Source organism: Tauraco erythrolophus, chromosome 7, assembly GCF_009769465.1.
Source record: "Tauraco erythrolophus isolate bTauEry1 chromosome 7, bTauEry1.pri, whole genome shotgun sequence".
In the NCBI taxonomy this organism is placed as follows: Eukaryota; Metazoa; Chordata; class Aves; order Musophagiformes; family Musophagidae; genus Tauraco; species Tauraco erythrolophus.
The window spans coordinates 36,693,177-36,710,981 of record NC_141471.1 but is presented as its reverse complement, the minus strand read 5'-3'; the positions used below and the strand labels follow the sequence as shown (position 1 = coordinate 36,710,981).

General features: G+C 41.3%; 1 protein-coding gene across 1 annotated transcript in view; it reads right to left on the bottom strand.

The window, feature by feature from the left end:
- PALS2 (protein associated with LIN7 2, MAGUK p55 family member) overlaps positions 1-16,102 on the bottom strand; it is a 53,971-nt gene extending 37,869 nt beyond the window's left edge. Inside the window, exon 1 of the mRNA XM_086614477.1 lies at positions 16,079-16,102. The gene's annotated coding sequence lies outside the window, so the exon portion shown is untranslated. The remainder of the gene's footprint in view (positions 1-16,078) is intronic.
- Between the last annotated feature and the right edge of the window lie 1,703 nt (positions 16,103-17,805).

The window sequence follows — 17,805 nt, the reverse complement described above, 5'->3', positions numbered from 1 at the left end:
TGACGTTCGTAACTACTGGCAACAGAGAAAATAAGTACTACCTGAGCAGACAGGTCATACAGCACACACAAGGTAATAATAAGTAGATGGAGTAGTCATGGCTCATGCAAGCTCAACACTCAAGTTAAATGGGAACATTCTTCCTCGTAATTTTGAAAAGTCTGAAACAAAACATAGTCTAAGAACACACTTTCAGAAAATGTCAATTCCTCTTGATAAAAAGGAAATCAACCTGTTTAGTTGTTTTTTCCAAATAATCAGCTATATTTCTTGCATTTTCCACTACATTGTTCGTGGAGGCAGACCCAAAACCCAAGTGAAATCTTGATTCTGCTTTGACTCTTCAGATACCCTGTCAGTTAACACGGTCTCCAGCGTACTTGCATATATTCCACTCATCATGTAGTGCAACAAGAAGATATATACTCAGGACAGAATCTGGTTTGCTGTCTCTCCTTAAAGAGCAGCTGAGACTTTTAAGCAGCCCAAGCTTGCGCTTGCCTAAATCAACAGATTCTGATAGCTCAGCTGCAAGCAACCTATTTGTCAGCTATATGCATGTGCAAAGCTGCAAGGTAGCACAGTGGACTTTTGCTTGCTTTTTGGTCCAGTGGGGAGGGGAAAATAGCTTGATGAAACACATAAAGTAAACCACATACAGGTAGACTGCCAGAACGCCTGTCCCTGCACAGATCCAATAGCACACTAACAGAGGTACAAGCCCAGCAGCCTTTTCATAGCCAGGCAAGCACTCACTGGATTGCTGGTCCACCTACGAGTGTGAGTCTGCACACAGAGATCCATTAGAAGCATCAGATCTTCATGTTGAAACTTCCTTTGAATACTTAGTTTGAAAGAGACCTTAGCAACAATAGTAGTACACTGCTTGGAAAGGTATATTTTATTTTCATTAATACAATAGCTTTTCAGAAATCAAGCTTACTGATGGCAGCATTTCTCTACAGAAACTTGCCATGGTAGCAAATAGCAATGACACTTGATCCCGTAAGAAGGAAGTTGTGTTCAATGACTGAAGCAGTTGAAACATGAAAGAAGCCTTCTCAATTGCATAAACGCTGGCAGAGTTTCTGTTTTTCTAAACACAGTGTCAGGACTTAAACACCACATCACTTCTCAGCATAAGTTTTCAGACCCAGCCAAGCCAACTTTCACACAGAAGGAATCAACACTTGCTTTCAATACCAGAGAGACTGGTTTGAATGAGCTCCTGCCAGTAGTTAAAAAAGAAGCCAAGTCTCTGTACTTAAAAATTCTTCTCTCAAATTAATTACCATCCCCCTGTCCAGAACAATGGACATCAAGGGCTATGAAGGAAAAAAAATACAATCAAGCATGCATCGCATTGGCTCAACAGAGGTTTAAATTATGGCTGAAAGGGTAGAGAATTAAAAAGTCTGCTGATTTTTTTTTATATATATTCTAAGTACTTGAAATTCATGATGCAATTATTACACAAATTTCACTTGTGCTCAAAACTGATTTTCCTGTCCTTAATAAATGAATTGTTAGCATACTGAACAAGTTTAAGCAAGTACAGCAAGAAGCCTTGTAATTTCCTGGTCTCATGTGCCTGTTATACTTTTCTTGCTCTGACAATACCTGTAAACTCATCCTCTGGCACCACATAACTCCTCTTGACAAGAAGGGAAGGAAGTGTAGGAAGCAAGTGGACATGCAGATATTCAAATTTAAGATTGGGCACATGAACTGTAATTCAGAAACAGCAACTCAGATTTTCACTACTGGCAATAAATCAAGTTTTGTACCAATGGATTTTACACCTCTCCAGACTCAAGGTGTCAGTCTTCTCTGTTCTTACAGGTAGTGAGTTCAAATAAAATCAAGCATTACCAAATCCACTGATGCCTCAAGACAAACAACAGAGTTCAATTATCCGCATACTACTGCTGTGTATGACAAATGTCAAACGGGAGTCTCGAGACTGTTATTTGATCTTAAAGCCAAAAGTAGCCAATGGCCCATATTCAGTAATACAACACATGAAAAGAGTCTAAACTTAAGTACAAAACGAAAAATACTTTTATCCATTCTGAAGACAATACTGAGTAACAGCAGGAAATTCTAGAACCCTTCCCCTAAAGGATTTTCACTAAGGCCTTACAGATAAAGCACTTTCTGTCAGTTTCCCCAATTCTTCTTTAACCAAGTCCATCACTCAACAGACAGATCTTGTTCTAGACAGATACCTGAACCTAAACAGTATCTTTTTGTGAGAAAAGAACAATCTTACAATGTTGTGTGGGAGCATATGTCAGTTCTCTCTTGATTTAAAGTATCAGAAACACTATCTTAAGTTCTAGTCTTAATAAAATAAATCAACCAGTAAAGTAATTCTACCAGTCTTGCTCTTCAGTTATAGGGCCAAGAACAGGTGAATACACATTTTTCCGTATGAGATATAGAGAAAAACAATTCAAAGACTGACAAGAGAAGTACATTGCACAGCACAAATTTGCTAGTTCAGCAGAGCTGCAAGGCTCAACTGTAAATCTGAAGCACAGAAACATCACTGCAACACATGGCGTCCTACGATTTTTGAGGTAGGGTCCATAAAAGACATACACTACAATAAAAGCACCCCAAACAAACTTACAGAGACAGCACTTCTGATACTTTGTACAAAGATGCCCCTAATAAAAGAAGTAGCTGATTTTAATCCTTTAAAGGGTTTTGTTGGATTATATTTTCAGGAAAATATATTTTAATAAGTTTAATCTCCACTGAGATGCACAAAGTCAACAACATCTTAATGTCAGATTATCTCTCATGGGTTTTTTGCAGTCATCTGTTTTGTACATTTCCAAATTATACCAGCCATCATAACACAAGAGGCATGCACACACCCCCCAACATCAGTGTTTGCAACATTTAGCCAAAATTTAAACCCTACCATAAACAGAAAAGCTGGTCATCTCTCCAACACAGAAACAAGAGTAAAATATTTTTTGAGGTCCAAAAGTCCTAAACACCTATTTAATAGCGCATTATTTGGAAATGTATTGAATAAAAGGCAAAAAAAGGCTGGAAAGTAGGCAACACATTATGATGAAGTCAGAAAAACTACAAACAGCAAAAGGAGCGGCTCAGAAGGAAAAACTGTAAGATGGCTCACAGCATGTTCCAGCTGATGGCCCAGAAACCACACCTGGCCTGTCATTTTTGCACACAATCTAGCACTACAAGATAGTGCCTTCATCATGCTGCAAGAGGCAGTGTTTAAATGGTTCTGCCACCTGCTCCACCTGTCTTCACGTATACAGCCCGGCACTTCTACTCGGAAAGTGACATTATGCTTACTACTTCCTTGATGGGAAAGTGAGGAAGGTTCCCAAAACTGAGTACGTTCAACTTGCCACTCATTGTGCTCCTCTTTCAGCCTACTGCCTGAAAAAAACTTTGTTAGACAACATTACAGAGAAGTGAGATTCACTAAAATATTACCGAAATTATTTAAGTGTACTCAAGCTGCAAGCAGGTTAGCAGTCCCAGTGACTTCAAAGTTAAGGCATCTGTTAAAGTTGGCTTTGGGAATTAGGCCAGAGAAAAAGAGCAAAAACGAAGGAAGTGACCTACTTGAAAGACTCATTCTGAGGTTTATATGCTCAGATCCCCTCAAAAGAGGCTGACATGAGGTATTTGCATATATTTTCTTAAGCATAAACTGTGAAATTTCACATAGTATAACTCTTGATTAACCCATTTGGCTCACAAAGGTTATTCATGCTCATACATACTCAAGATTTTTTCCACTATCCTTCCATTCACTGTCTATTTCTGTTCACCCAGGGAAGTACTCCTCCTGTTTCCAAATGGCGGCTTAGCTGCATTAAAAGGATGAGTCGTTTGATTAAAAACAATTTGTGTTTACAGACATTTAGAGATTTTTCTAACATGTTTAAATTCTATTTTAAAAGATAGCCAGGATCTAGAGTCCTGGTGACTCCTCACTTCTTTCACCTTTCTTCATCTTGTTAACTCAGTCAGAAGCTGCCAATGAACTCTAAAAACTATGTAACGAAAGCTTTAGAAGGATTCTAATTTTGGTCACAGATAACCTAGTAATTCTACATAATATTAGCTGAGATTTATGACGCATTCAACATCTTTAGATGCACAAGAATATTTTTGGGCATCACTTGAACAGACAGTATTCAAGTACAGCTGGTAAATTTTACTCCTCTTTTTTCTCCTATTTCTATACAAGAAATTCTATTTCTCCTATTTCTATACAATAAATTTGTTCAGCCTGGAGAAGGGTTGTTCAGCCTGGAGAAGAGAAGGCTTGGGGAAGACCTTACAGCAGCCTTCCAATACCTACAGGGGGCCTACAAGAAAGCTGGAGAGGGACTTTTTACAAGGGACAATGGCTTTAAACTGAAAGAGGGTAGATTTAGATTAGATCTAAGGAAGACATTCCTCACCATGAGGGTGGTGAGGCACTGGAACAGGTTGCTCAGGGAAGCTGTGGATGCCTCATCCTTGGCAGTGTTCAAGGCCAGGTTGGATGAGGCTTTGAGCAACCTGATCTAATGGAAGGTGTCCCTGCCCATGGCAGAGGGGCTGGAACTAGACGATCTTTAAGGTCTCTTCCAACCTAAACCATTCTATGATTCTATGATTTTATTTCTGGAGAGCAGGTAAATAGGTAAACAGGCATATAAGCTCGAGTGCTTGGAAGCTAAATATCTAGTTCTGCTGTTCCAGCTGGACACATCATCAGGCAGAATGCAGCAATGGCCAACCAAAGAACAATCTGTGGGTATCCTGGTCAGTCTGACATGTTCCCTAAACTACATATATGGGTAATCATTAATCTGCTGCAAACTTACCACCAGCTCTATTACCAAAACAAGAACTAGTACTGGCTCAATCTTCACAGTAGGGTACAATGATACACATATCACATCTCAGTTATCAAGCACTCCAGAGAAAATCCATGTCAATTATTTAAAGAAACTAAAGTGTAATCCAGTCCAAGGATAAGAGTTTCTCATGTTTAATCAAACAGATCTCCAGTGCACAGTAGCAATTTATATATGAATACTAGTCCATGAAGACGTTGAGACTAGTTTTGAAACAGAAGCATCTTGAATAGTAAAAGCACACAATACGAATTACATTAACAACCCACAAGTCTCAAAATTAAACATTAATTGGATTCTGTGACATTACCCGGGGAAAATATGATGTACGCTTACTTGGGGTTTTATACTTTCCTAGACAGTTTATGGATGCTGGGCTTTTTGTTTACAGACAAGTATTCTGTTTTTCAAGACACATACGTATATATGCATATACACACACACACTCTTAACACATAGACATAAAATACTAGACTTTATAAAAAATGCCCTCCTTTTATGTATGTATACATATATGTAGGTATACAGTCAAATACACACACATAAACAAAAATAAAATACATATGTTTTCTTTTAAAGCACTTAACGAATTGACTGCCAGCTCCAATCCATTACTGATAACAACCCTTTCAGTTCAGATGGGTAACATCTCAACACTCAGCAAGACCACATCAAACAGGAGAAAGGTCCTGATGCAGGGTCTTTCTTCAGTGCAATATCAGGGAGTAGTAGTCTTTTTCTTACAGATAGCCATACCCACAGCTGCTTACTTGTGCCTGGCATTTTATGTCATCCTCTTGAGTCTATACTGGCTCTCTAATGACTTTCAGAGAAACAGAAAGAGCAACAGTGGCAAATGTGCTATCTTTGTTGTCTACAAGGGGATGGACTTTCTGGAGACCTTCAGTCCTACGCCTTTAGCATTATCAGTCATTCTGCTGTCTTAGTTTTCAATCCCCTCTGAAATTACATTCAGATCTTTTTGCAAACTGCTAATGTGCAGGCCCAGGGCAATTACATAAGATGTTCTTTTAGTTGTGAACAACACATTAAATTTTGGATGCTGACACTGTTGCAGATTAGCACAATGAAATTCCTCACCAGTTTGTGGCTAATGATGTCTAGGCACTTGGGGATCATGATATGCTTCTTTACCCCTTTCTGGAAGCTGAATTTAAGGCTATCCAAACACTAAATTTCCTGGCCCCAGATCCTTCTCATCAACAGACATCCACATCTTCTGTCTTCTTGAAAATCTGCTCAGATACAATGTTAATAGGAGCTCTGGATAGATTCTGAATGGTTTTGGGAGTTGCATTGCATGTTGGAAAAATGATATGGACAAATGACAGTTCTTATTATTTGAAAACTTATTTTTAATTAAAGAGCACTCAAACACTTTTAGGTTTGTAATGGATTCAAGTGTTACATTGCTAAGCTGTAAGACTTTACTAACAATGCAGGTAACAAGTTTTACCCATTAACGTTGCATTTAACAAACAAATCTTGCATTAGTATACAATGTTTCTGCACTGTGATACCAAATGCCAACTACAGAACTAAAATTAACTGCCTCTACACATATCATGGGTAGTCTTGAATTAAACACAAACAGGAAGTCATGTCCTGAGACCTCAAAACACCCAAGATTTCCTTGTCTATTTCAAAACAGCACTATATTCTCAAAAAATGAAGTTCACTTACAAATTCATCTTCGTAGATTTCTCTGATCTAATGCTTAAGTGCATAGCTACTTCTTAAAGTAAGTATAATACAAATGGAAACAAGCCATCTATATAAAAGCAGCTGCATTTCAGAATTAGTGTCCAACCACAGTTCACAATCACCTATCCAGAGAATCACCCTTCCTGCTGAAGTTCATGAATAAAAACGGGAAAAACACTTTCCTCACTGTAGTATCTCCCAAGACTAATTCTGCTCCTCTGTTTATTTCATACTGACTGGCTCTCTCTCCCAAGATTTTGTAATAGAGGTAGAATGTAGTAACTTGTTTTATTCATGCAGCTTACTGCCAAACTACTTGAAAGGTTTGCAAACCCAGAACTCTGGAAATACAGATTTAACAAAAACATTGCTCTAGCTAGAGTTACTTAAATGTCAAAATTGAAAGGTTTAGTGTGCTTACTCTCTGCTTATTAAGTAAATATTTCCAGTATTTCCAAATTAAGAAACTATGACTGAAACTAAGTGAATACACCGTAAGCTTCAGGAGTAGAACAGACATCTACCTGGAGAAAATACAGTTACAGATTAAAAAACGTTAATGTTAACCTTTAAAATGCAAGTAGTCTTAGCTATCCCAGCCTAGTAATAAGGAAGAATAGTAAACATGAAAAGTGATCTGAATTTTGAAGTAATTACAGAAAAATAAAATTCAACGTATTAACTCACCCTGGAGGAAAAAACAGAGTAATCTAATTCAAACTAGTCTATGGCTGTCCAGAGAGATTACCTCTGGAAGTACAGTAATTACATTTGTAAAGTAAAATCACGTATGCCGGGGGTGGGGAGGCCCAAGGGATTTATTTTACTTTTTTTAATTTGAAATGCATAAAAGCTTCATAACGGCATGAATACTGAGAAATTTTGTGTACAAACGTACACATTCTGTGTAATGGTCTTTTCTGGTGGTGGTAAATAGATACGTGTAACTGGTAAGACTGCAGAACACCAGATGTCAAGCATGAACAGACACATAGTTCCACTGTTCCATATAGTGCCCCTACATTCTAAGCTAAGTAGCAGAGTGTTTTGGAACTTCTTGCAAAAGTCCTTCTTGCCAAATTTGTAATTAGACTAATCCTTATAACTCTAAAGAAAAACCTCCTACTGGTTTCACTGAAAGTTCCTCTATATATGTTTTTGCCAGTACCTTACAAATGAGATTACTTTTTTTAAAAAACCCACTATATTCTTATGAGCTCTAACTTACTTAATAGACCAGATAAAGTGTTTTAATACAACATCTTCTGTTAACAGCACCGTTCTGACAGTCTCACTGTGATACAAAATTGTCTCAAAATAGTTTGGTGGCTTTGTAGAGAAATAAGGTGTGTGGTCAAACAATGCCTAACCTTATGTCTTGTATATATAGAAGACCTCTACTAGAAGCCAGAAGCTTAAGTTTTGAACAGTTAAAGAAACAAAGTGAAGCAATACCAGAAGCTTGGAATCCGGTATAAAGCATTCATTTCCCTTGGAAATTTCAAATGACTTGTGACAATACATCGTGAGACCTTCCACTTTACAAGGAGTCCAGCTGCTGAACAGCCTGCCGCTCTCTTTTCCATTTCCTATTCATTAGTACCAGTGAAGTACTTCCTTCTGAAGACCCCTGCTCAACAGTTTTACTGTTGCTGCTTACAGCTTTACTGAACTGTAATGGCATGCAATCTGAGCAAAGACTGAGAACTGTATGGTAAACTTGGTAAGCTTACCATTCTGCTGCTGTTTAGTTAGTCTGCGCTGTTTGCAGAGCCATTTGCCAAGATTTGGCAGTTAAATGTGTACGCTTCAATTTATAGCTAATAAATTCCCTTCAACAGTAAACTTGCATGCTTCCAGGCAACAGCACAAAAACTCGCAGAAAACAGATGACAGCAACTTCCCCAAGCAATAGACTACTGGTTGGGAGAATCACTTTTTGATCCAATTACTAGACCAAGATTTCTAAATGCATCACGTTTTGGCTAGAGTGGATTTTTTTTTTTTTTTTTTACTGAATTTAGCTAGTTACTTGTTAAGTAGCACCTGCTTGCTTATCACTGTACACAGCTAAGCACGCAGGCACTCGTACAGAAACAGCGGGCTGCTGCCATCCACCCAGAGCAGCAACTGACGTCCCTGAGCTTCTCCAACGTAGACGTCAGAGTGTAACCACTGGAGGGAGCGTTCGAGCTGCATTTCTGCTGAGACACAGGCGGGCTCTGCTTCCCGCTTTCAAACTTGACACTCGGAACTCGAAAAGAATAAAATAAAAACCACCTTTCTACACCTTTTAACAGCACCCAAAGCCTCTTAGCCTTCTCTCCAGTGCACACATTCAGTCACTCTCCCATTCCAATAGCAAGATTTCTAACAATCCCTGAGAACCTACATCTTGGGAGTCTCATGAGGAGGACACACAGATGGGTAGATTTTTCCCCACTTATTATGTGTCAAACTTAAGAGGCAATCCAACTGCCAACTCTTCAGGGCTCTTCTACCACTTTCCTAACGTTTCTTTTTGTGTATTTATTGCCCTGTCCTTGAAAATGCCCAAACATTTCTCCCTTCCAATAAAGGGAACATGAAATGGGCATGATCCCTGCAGGCAGCAGCAGAAGGATAAGGGTTCTCAACCATTGGTCAGACCAACTCAAGCACAGTCATTACCTTTGTGTGACCAGTTAATGTTACAGAAGTGCTGTTTAAAACCCAGTAACACTGGTGACCAGTTTATCTTGCTTCCCAAAGAACAGTGACTCAAAGGTAGTGTGTCAATCTTACCACTCTTGAGACAAGACACCTAAGAGATTACCACAGAGCTCAGGATGGACAATTCCTCTCACCAAACAGGTCCATGCCAAGGCTAAATTTATCTATGCAGCAAGCAGGCCTCCCTGGAGAAAGCTCAGAAAGAATGAAATAAACATCACAGAGTCAAGCCAAATATCACTAGTGTTTCACTTCACAAATAAGCTTCACTTGAAGGTTGCTTTAACTATCACACATAGCAATGTATACAAAATAAAGAGTTTGTCCTCAGAGGGAGGATTGCATACAATTGCCAATTACATCAAGCAACATGCTTCTGGAAGTTGCTCAAACACTATGTAAATTAAATCTGTATGAAAGAGCTTCATTGATCAGAACCGATCAAATCAAGTGCTGCTCATCCCATTTTGCTATCGCTTAACAAATCCAGCATAAGCAGCCAAACTGTACCAGTAGATCTGCGAAGAACTGATCGGCATTATTTGCATTCAGATGACTGCCTTACAGTCATACACTCTATAAACATTAAGTTTCACTTAACAATTTCTCCCTGCCCACATGTTCTTTACCAATGAATGCATAAATTGAACTTTCAATTGTTAATTATACCTCCTTCTCCTGCACTTCTAGTGACCGGAAAAATGCACATGAAGCTGTAAGAAGCAGTGTGAGTACGGCAAACTTAACATCACTCAAGTAGTTTCTGTCCAGCGACACTGTGCTTTGCTACAGGACAACAGTTCACAATATAGTAAGCCAGAATTGCTTGGAAAGGTGAAATAAACTTCTCGCTCATTTCATTCACCAGACGGCAGTTTGCCTTCCCAGTTTCACAACTTCTGCTGTATAACCAGTTTCATCTTGCCAAGAAGACTTCTGTAAACTTCAACAGTGGATCAGGAAAGGCACCGGGTGGAATTTTAATATGAAGATACGTAAAGGCTGACTTACCAATTGGCCCATGGACTTGTTAAAAAAATAAATCAATGTCACATACAAAGTTGTTGAGATGTTTTACATACAAAACCTCTCATACAGTAGCTGCATGCATAACTCCAAAACATAACACCGGTAATAAACGAACAAGGAATCAAGTAGTTTTTTAAAAAAGGTATCGAAGAATATAATAACAGAGTCAGAATGGTTAATACATTTTTCTTTCATTCCCCTACAGATTTACTTCAGTGCTCCCCTACATTGTTATTAGTCTTAAGAAAAAGCTTTACCCTATCTTTTTACCCTCAGTCTATTTACACTCAATCTACTTTCCTCCATCCTGTGTTTAGATATTTAAAATGGTATCGCTTGAACTTTTCATTAACACACATTTGACCAGTGGGTAGAGATCAGGCTTTAATTAGAAAGCTAAAATCAAACTATTTGAGTAGCCAATCTTACTACGGAAATAATATTTGAATGCCAACACTATCTCAGTCAAAGACGCCTGAATGAATTATCTTAAAATAAAAATTTAAACTCTTTTTCTTACCTCCTAATTTTCATTATTTCAACAGTATCTTGACAAAATGTTTGGAATCAAAAAATAAAGGCTTAAGCTTATTTGAAATCAACAGTTGTGTCTCCACCTGCTGGAAAAGTGAATTAATTTGATCCTTTGAGATCTGGGTAAGCGAAAGCCGTAAGAGTAAAGTTTTTGTCGAAGATGCAAACAATTGGTTTCCTCCCCCTTACCCTCTCCAAAAAAAAAGAGTTTGCAAAAACCACTGACATTCCCTGCAGTCGGATTACCTGAGGTTCCTACTCTCAAACATATGCTTGTCAGAATGCAAAACTAGTCAATACTTCAAAAATAACATATCCAAGTAATTTCTTAAATAACATTTGCTGCCAGTAAATCTGAAATGTCATCTAATTTCATAATCTTGCCCATTTCCACCATGCTGTCATGAGACCCGGACACCAACATTAGAACAAGTTCTTTGAATAACCGACATGCAAAACCCACAGAATAGTTGCTAATATGAAGCATTCTCCATCTGTAACACCTTTTTTTAAGAGACCTTGAAAATAATTAAACATGAGGTAGAGAACCTCCGATTTTCAAATTATTATTTTTATTATTTAATATAGGTTGTGAAATTACTATCATTTTAAAGACTCTAACTAACCCAAAATAAATGTAAATGTTTTAATATGGAGAAACACCTCTCCTAATCTCTCTTTTTCTCTTTTTTGTCTCCATTATTCTTGTAAGAATGACATCAGCCGTAACTAAATAATTCACGCTTGCTTTATTCTGAAAAAAGCAATTTTTAAGCCACAGGATAGTACATTAACATCACAATGCTCTGTTTATCCCACTGCAGAAGACAACAGTTTTGCTGTAGTATAACCTGAGATCCAACTGCATATGTTTATAATAATGACCATGGAATCACATAATACCTTAACTTAAAAATTATCTTAACTCCTCCCCCCACAACCTGAACCATTATTTTGACATTTTGCTAAACTCAGATGAGAAAGACTTTAGTCACAACCATACTGAGCTAGTCAAAACCACTAACTGGTCCAGCTATTTGGCACTGCCTTCTAGCTAGCACACACTTAAATAAAGTCTTAGATTAGTTTTAAGCTCTGAAACAATCATCATCTACTATTTATCCTGTGATAAAAAAGTCACATTTACACCTTCCTGTCAATGAAAGCAAACCATTACATTCCTTTAATACTATTTGTGACTGGCACATCTGTATTTCAGCCTCTCTCACGCATCAGCCTAAACTAAACTCACTCTTCCCCAGGACCCTTTATGAACTTCTTTCTATTGAGGAGAGTAAAAACACTTTCCCCTTACAGACTGGCTCTCAACCCTGCCATCATATTCTACTTCATATTTTCACACAAATAACTCGAATAGTGTCTGTGCCACTCCAGTTGCAGGATGTTTCTAAAACATCAGTTCTTTACTACGTATGCAAGGACAAATCCACTCCAATTTGCCTCGGCACAGAACTTACAGAACATACACTGTGCAATGCCTACTGGTACAGTAACTTGTTCAGCTTGTTAAGAAGAGATTAGAAGAGTTTTTCCCTACACCTCAACTCCTCTATTGGCTCTCTTTTCCTCCAAAGAACAAACATGAATATCTCATTCAAGGCCAGCTCGGGGGGAAAAAACAGCAGCAGTAACAATTAAAACACAAAAAAAAAAGAGAGAAAGAATAAGCAGCAAAAAAACAAATGCAGGAGTATGTGGTGTTGAGAACTCATCTGTCCATCCTGTGGTACTCCCGCAGCAAATACTCTTTCCTCATCTAGTAGTGTGATTGCTACCTCAAGTTAATTCCCTCAAACAAGGATGAGTCAATTTTTATCCATTTTTATCTTAAGCACAGAAGACAACAGAGCATTTTATTTAAACTTGTGGGAGATTTTTATCCTTTCAAATCTTAGGACAGTATAATTCATTTCACATCTGAATGGAGACTGCAACACGTAAAGTACTACCACAAACATTATCACAATCCAAAGTGCATGCCTGTCTGTTAAATAAAAAGAAATTCCTTCCTCTTTTCTACATTATAAGAAAAGATTCACTGATGTACATATAGATCAGTGTCCTGCACAGAGGATCCAAAGGCATTCACAAGAGCCTGGGACAGACACATCAAGTCAGAACTGTAAATCACTTGTAACTGTAGCAGAAAACATAGTTTTAAAGCAGGACACTGAACTTTTATAAAACTGCATGCAAACTTTAAGTAATTTCTACAAATAAATACATTTAGAAAAACAGAACAATTCCAGGACTGAGCAACTGTATGAAGAGACTCACGCTGAAGACTTTTGGCTATCATTATGGTAGCACAAAGTTTTCCTCAGATCACAGGCCTTTTTTCTGCATGTAGAAATACCCAACACAAAGACCTAATATCAAGCTGGAGCTTGATTCTGACTGAAGAAGCTGAGTGTTTGAGGACAATGCTCCGATCACACCCTTAACAGCTCAAAATAAAGCCTGCCAGATTATTTGGTATTATTTGGTTTTCCTGCTTTTACTGCGGTTAAACATCAACTAAAAATGCCAAAACTATTAAGTTATACTGCCTAGATCTCTGTTCCTTTCTACTTCCCTGAGGTTTGCATACACAGTAATTCTGAAAAAAAGATTTGATTAAAATTTTATGCTTTAAATAAGAAACATCCTAAAAGTCAAGGTTCTTGCAGAGATTCATCCTCTGAGACTTCCTTAAGACTCTTTCATATTTTCACTCCTTTCTTTATTTTATTCTTAAAAACCCCAAAAATATGTGATCAAGCCATGATTTAAGTTAATAGCTTCCATTATTTGTTTAAATAAAATTAAAAAAAAAAGCTACAAGAGGTAGTTCAAGAAGGTCCATTTGCACATATGTTGCAACAGCTTTTCAATCATTTTAGAGACTTTTAGTATGCACAGTTAGCCCACTAATATAGCAGCAGAACAGACACCATTCCACATAGCTGGTACAGTATATTTGTCAATAATTTCCATATTAAGTAGTCTTGACAAGATAGGCTGAAACAGCAGTGATCCGTAGCATTTGAAACAAATGCAAGCACTCAATTCAAAGCAGCTGAATGTACACTCTTTTGGTTAGATGCTGAAGGTTCCATCAAAAAAGACAAAAAAAACCCCAAAAAACCCAAAATCCAACAACGAAGAGAGTAGTAAAGTTTCTCGTCTAGAACAGACAAGGAAATATAAAAAACTAACAAAGGTACCAGCATTATGACACCATGCCTCAGTACTGCAGATTTTTCACAGCAATATAGATCGCAGGTAATCTATATAGTGCAATACTTTGAGAACAAAATAAGGACAGTGAGATCATCAATTCCAAACATTCCAAGGGAGGCAAGAGGAAATTAAAGATTTCTCTGAAGAGTCCTTTAAAAATCATATTAAAATGCATTCAAACTAGACTCAATTATCAGCACTTTATTCAAATGAGAATTTTCTCCATGGCATTTTCATTAATAATTTTGTGACAGATATTGCATGGTCCAGTCACATGACAAAGCGTTAAAAGACCACCGCCTTAGCAGAAATAAAAGGAAACATTATGATGCTAGTGTCAACTCAACCAGTTTAACAGACACTATCTGTTCAGAAGCAGCATGCTAAGATTTGTTCAAAGCCTCCTCTAGTCCGACATCTATTTATAGCTCCCCAGCCTCTCTACAATTTCTCACAGCCGCTTCTCCTCCTCCCAAAGCCAAGTCGGGGAAGTTTAATGGATATAATCCTGGGCCTTGTGCCGCAAGATGGTCAGATCATCTGCAACTCTCCTCCAGCGATTCCACGTGCCATAAGATCAGGAGTTAATGAGAAGAGAATGGTCTAACCTACATAGGAGTCAAATGCATGGGATAAACCTTATCTCCCCTCTTTAGGAACAAGCTAATTTTTCCTCTGCCAGCATGCTGATAGTAATGAACCACACAAACATCAAAGTCTAAGCAAAAGATACCCGCTTCCCTCCTCCTCACCACAGAGCAATAGCCTAAGCCAACTACCTTGAAAGCCAAGACAGAAGCTACCCAAGTCAGCTTTTGACCCCTGGACAGCAGCAATGTCATCCATGCACCTTCCCACTTACACTATAGAGCTATTACTGTACATTGTACCTTCCTCGAAGAAACTAGGAGGCTGTTGGCTTTTTCCCAGTGCAGTTTCTGGTTAACGTGTGATATCCACCATCCAGCCACACGTCTTTACAAAGCACTGATCCAGATAGGCTCCTGTTCACCAGCATCTCCACCAACTATAACATCGCAGAAAGGGTGCAATATTTTCCTGCATATGGAGCACAACACCACAGGCTGAACTCTGTCACAAGCCCTCTACATCCGTCGTGCCTCTCCTACCACCTACATCCACTTGCCTGCACTACTAGTACAGAGACCAAGGAGATGACAGCACTACTGGAAACTCCTGCCCACCCGATCGCAACCACATTTTCACCCCTTTCCACAGTCAGAGGCAGACGGAAGGGGAGGGATGACTTCCTCGGGAGAAAAATAACCAGGGAAAGGCCGGGGCAGGGATCAAAAGAGGAGGAATCACCCCAAAGAGAGACCAGATAATCCCTGCGATTCGAGGCTGCGGAGGGGCATAACCGGGGAGGAAGGGACAGCGAACCGGGGGGGATAATCCGGCAGAGAAGGGGGGAGATAATCCCCTCGCAGGAGGGGAGAGGCGGAGGATCCCGGAGAGGGAGGGGCGGGAAATCTGATAATCTCCAGGAGGAGAGAAAATACCGGGAAGGGGGTGGGAGAAGGAGGGTGGGCGGGTAGATAATCCGGAGCGGCAGATGAAGAGCGAGTCTCCCGGGGACGCATCCGGAGGCGGGAGGAGGAGGGTTAATCCTCGCTCCGGGGGCAAAAATCCCTCTTCTCCGACTCCGGCGCTGCCATGTTCGCTCCCCTGCAGGCCTGCCCGGCACCGGTACCTGCGGGCGGGCGGCTCTTCCCCCTCACGCCACACGCACACGGGGCGCCTCGCCTCCAGCCGCCGGGGCAGCGCGCCCCGCTCCGACCGCCCGGCCGGGATCGCCGCGGGACCCCGCCTCCCACCACCATTTCCCCGCCGGCTTGAAGGGAGGGAAAAGCGGGCGGGCGAACCCTCCCCCCTGCACACGCGACCCCCTCGCCCGTACCGCAACTCACCGGCTGGCACGGGCTCCTGCTCCCCGTCCCCTCCTCAGCGGGCGCCGCTCAGCCCCATCTACGAACTCGGGCGCGCGAGCTGCCGGTTGGCGGAGGGAGAGCACGAGCCGGAGGAGCCGCCGCTTTCCCCGCCGGCTCCGCCGCCGCCGCCGTTCCTGCCGCTCGGCGCGCGCCGCCGGCGTGGCTGTAGCACGCGCTCGCGCTCCTCCTCCCCCGCCCCCTGCCTCCGCGGCGCGCGCGCGCGCGCGGCCTCCGCGGCGGTGGCGCGCGAGCACCTCCCCCGCCTCCCGCAGCAAACGGCGGGGTGCCGGAGGGCGCGCGCGCGCCTCCGCCTCGCCTCGCCCCGCCGCCCGCCTGCCCGGCGGCGGGCCCCGCCCCCGCCAGTGTGTGTGTGTGTGCGCGCGCGTGTGTGTGAGCGCGAGGGCCTGTGTGTGTGTGTGTGTGTGTGTGTGACCGCGCGCGTCAGCGTCTGCGCGTGCGACAGAGCACCTCCGTGTGTGGCGGTGCGCCTGAAGGAGAGCGCGTGCGGGTGTGTCCGGGGGGGACTCGGTGTGTGTGAGCGGCCACGTGCGTGTTGCCGTGCCGGCGGGTGTGCGTGAGGGTGGCTGCGGGGATGGAGGGCGCTGGTGCGTGAGGGAGCGAGCGCGCGTGTGTGTGTGCCCGTGCCCCCGCGCTGCGGAGCGGGGAGCACACGCGCTCCCCGCCCGCGTTCGGTGCGGGTGTTCGCCGGGGCAGGTTCGGGCTGTCCCCGGTGCGAGTCCGGGGGAGACGCGCCAGCGTGTCGCTTGGCGCTGCCCGTCTGGTCACCCAGTGCGGGAAACGCTGGCAGAGGCAAAGTCCAGTAGTTCAAAGGCGGGCGGGAGGGGCGGAATTTCGCGATACTTGAAGCATCCAAGAGCCCTGAGATGGAAACAGCGCTGAAAAACTGATTTTCCTGCGCTTCTGATCACTGTTTGCTTTAAACGTTTCGTTGTTTTGCGCAGTGGTAATAGACGAGCTTTTGCTTTTTGCCTCTGGTTGATTTTGTGGAGACTCTCTCCATACTCTTGGACTTAATGAAATTTGAGTTGCAAACATTAAGCCAGTCTTGTGCGCACAATTCTCACTGAAGCTGGAGTGCGTATCTCAGGGTAAACTTTGCCCCAGAAAATAACGTTCGTACTCAGAACAATACTTCATTCCTCAGCTTGTTTTCATTTGCTTTTTCCTTCTCTTCCCGAATTTCCAAAAATTTTTAAATCCAAGTGTCCAGTTCGACTGTAAACTTCTTAACTATACTGTTTTAAGAATACACGATAGCCTGCTGTGACATATGGTAACCCTTAATAATAAGCTGTCTGCAATTCCCACTGGCTTTTGTTTTGGGAGCCATTGGGGAGAAGGGAAAGCCAGAACTATGTGGGGGTAGAGTTTGAACAGAAAATCCACTAGGTATTAATTTTCATTTTTACAGGTTCAGATAGTGCTTTCCTACCAGATAACAAATAAACTGATTTTTATGCAACCAAAGATAATCGAAAGAAGCAGTGTACCTATGATGGGCATAGTTAAAGGAATTGTGAAACAGCAGCCAGGAGGTGAAAAACCTTTCTCAGGTTGACTAGTAAAGATACATCATGTAAATAAGATCTTGCTGTCTTCATCTTAGGAAACCAGCATCTAAAATTCCTTTAGGAATTATTTTTACCTACTCTTCAAATTACAGTAGCTACCAAAGGCTCTGCTCA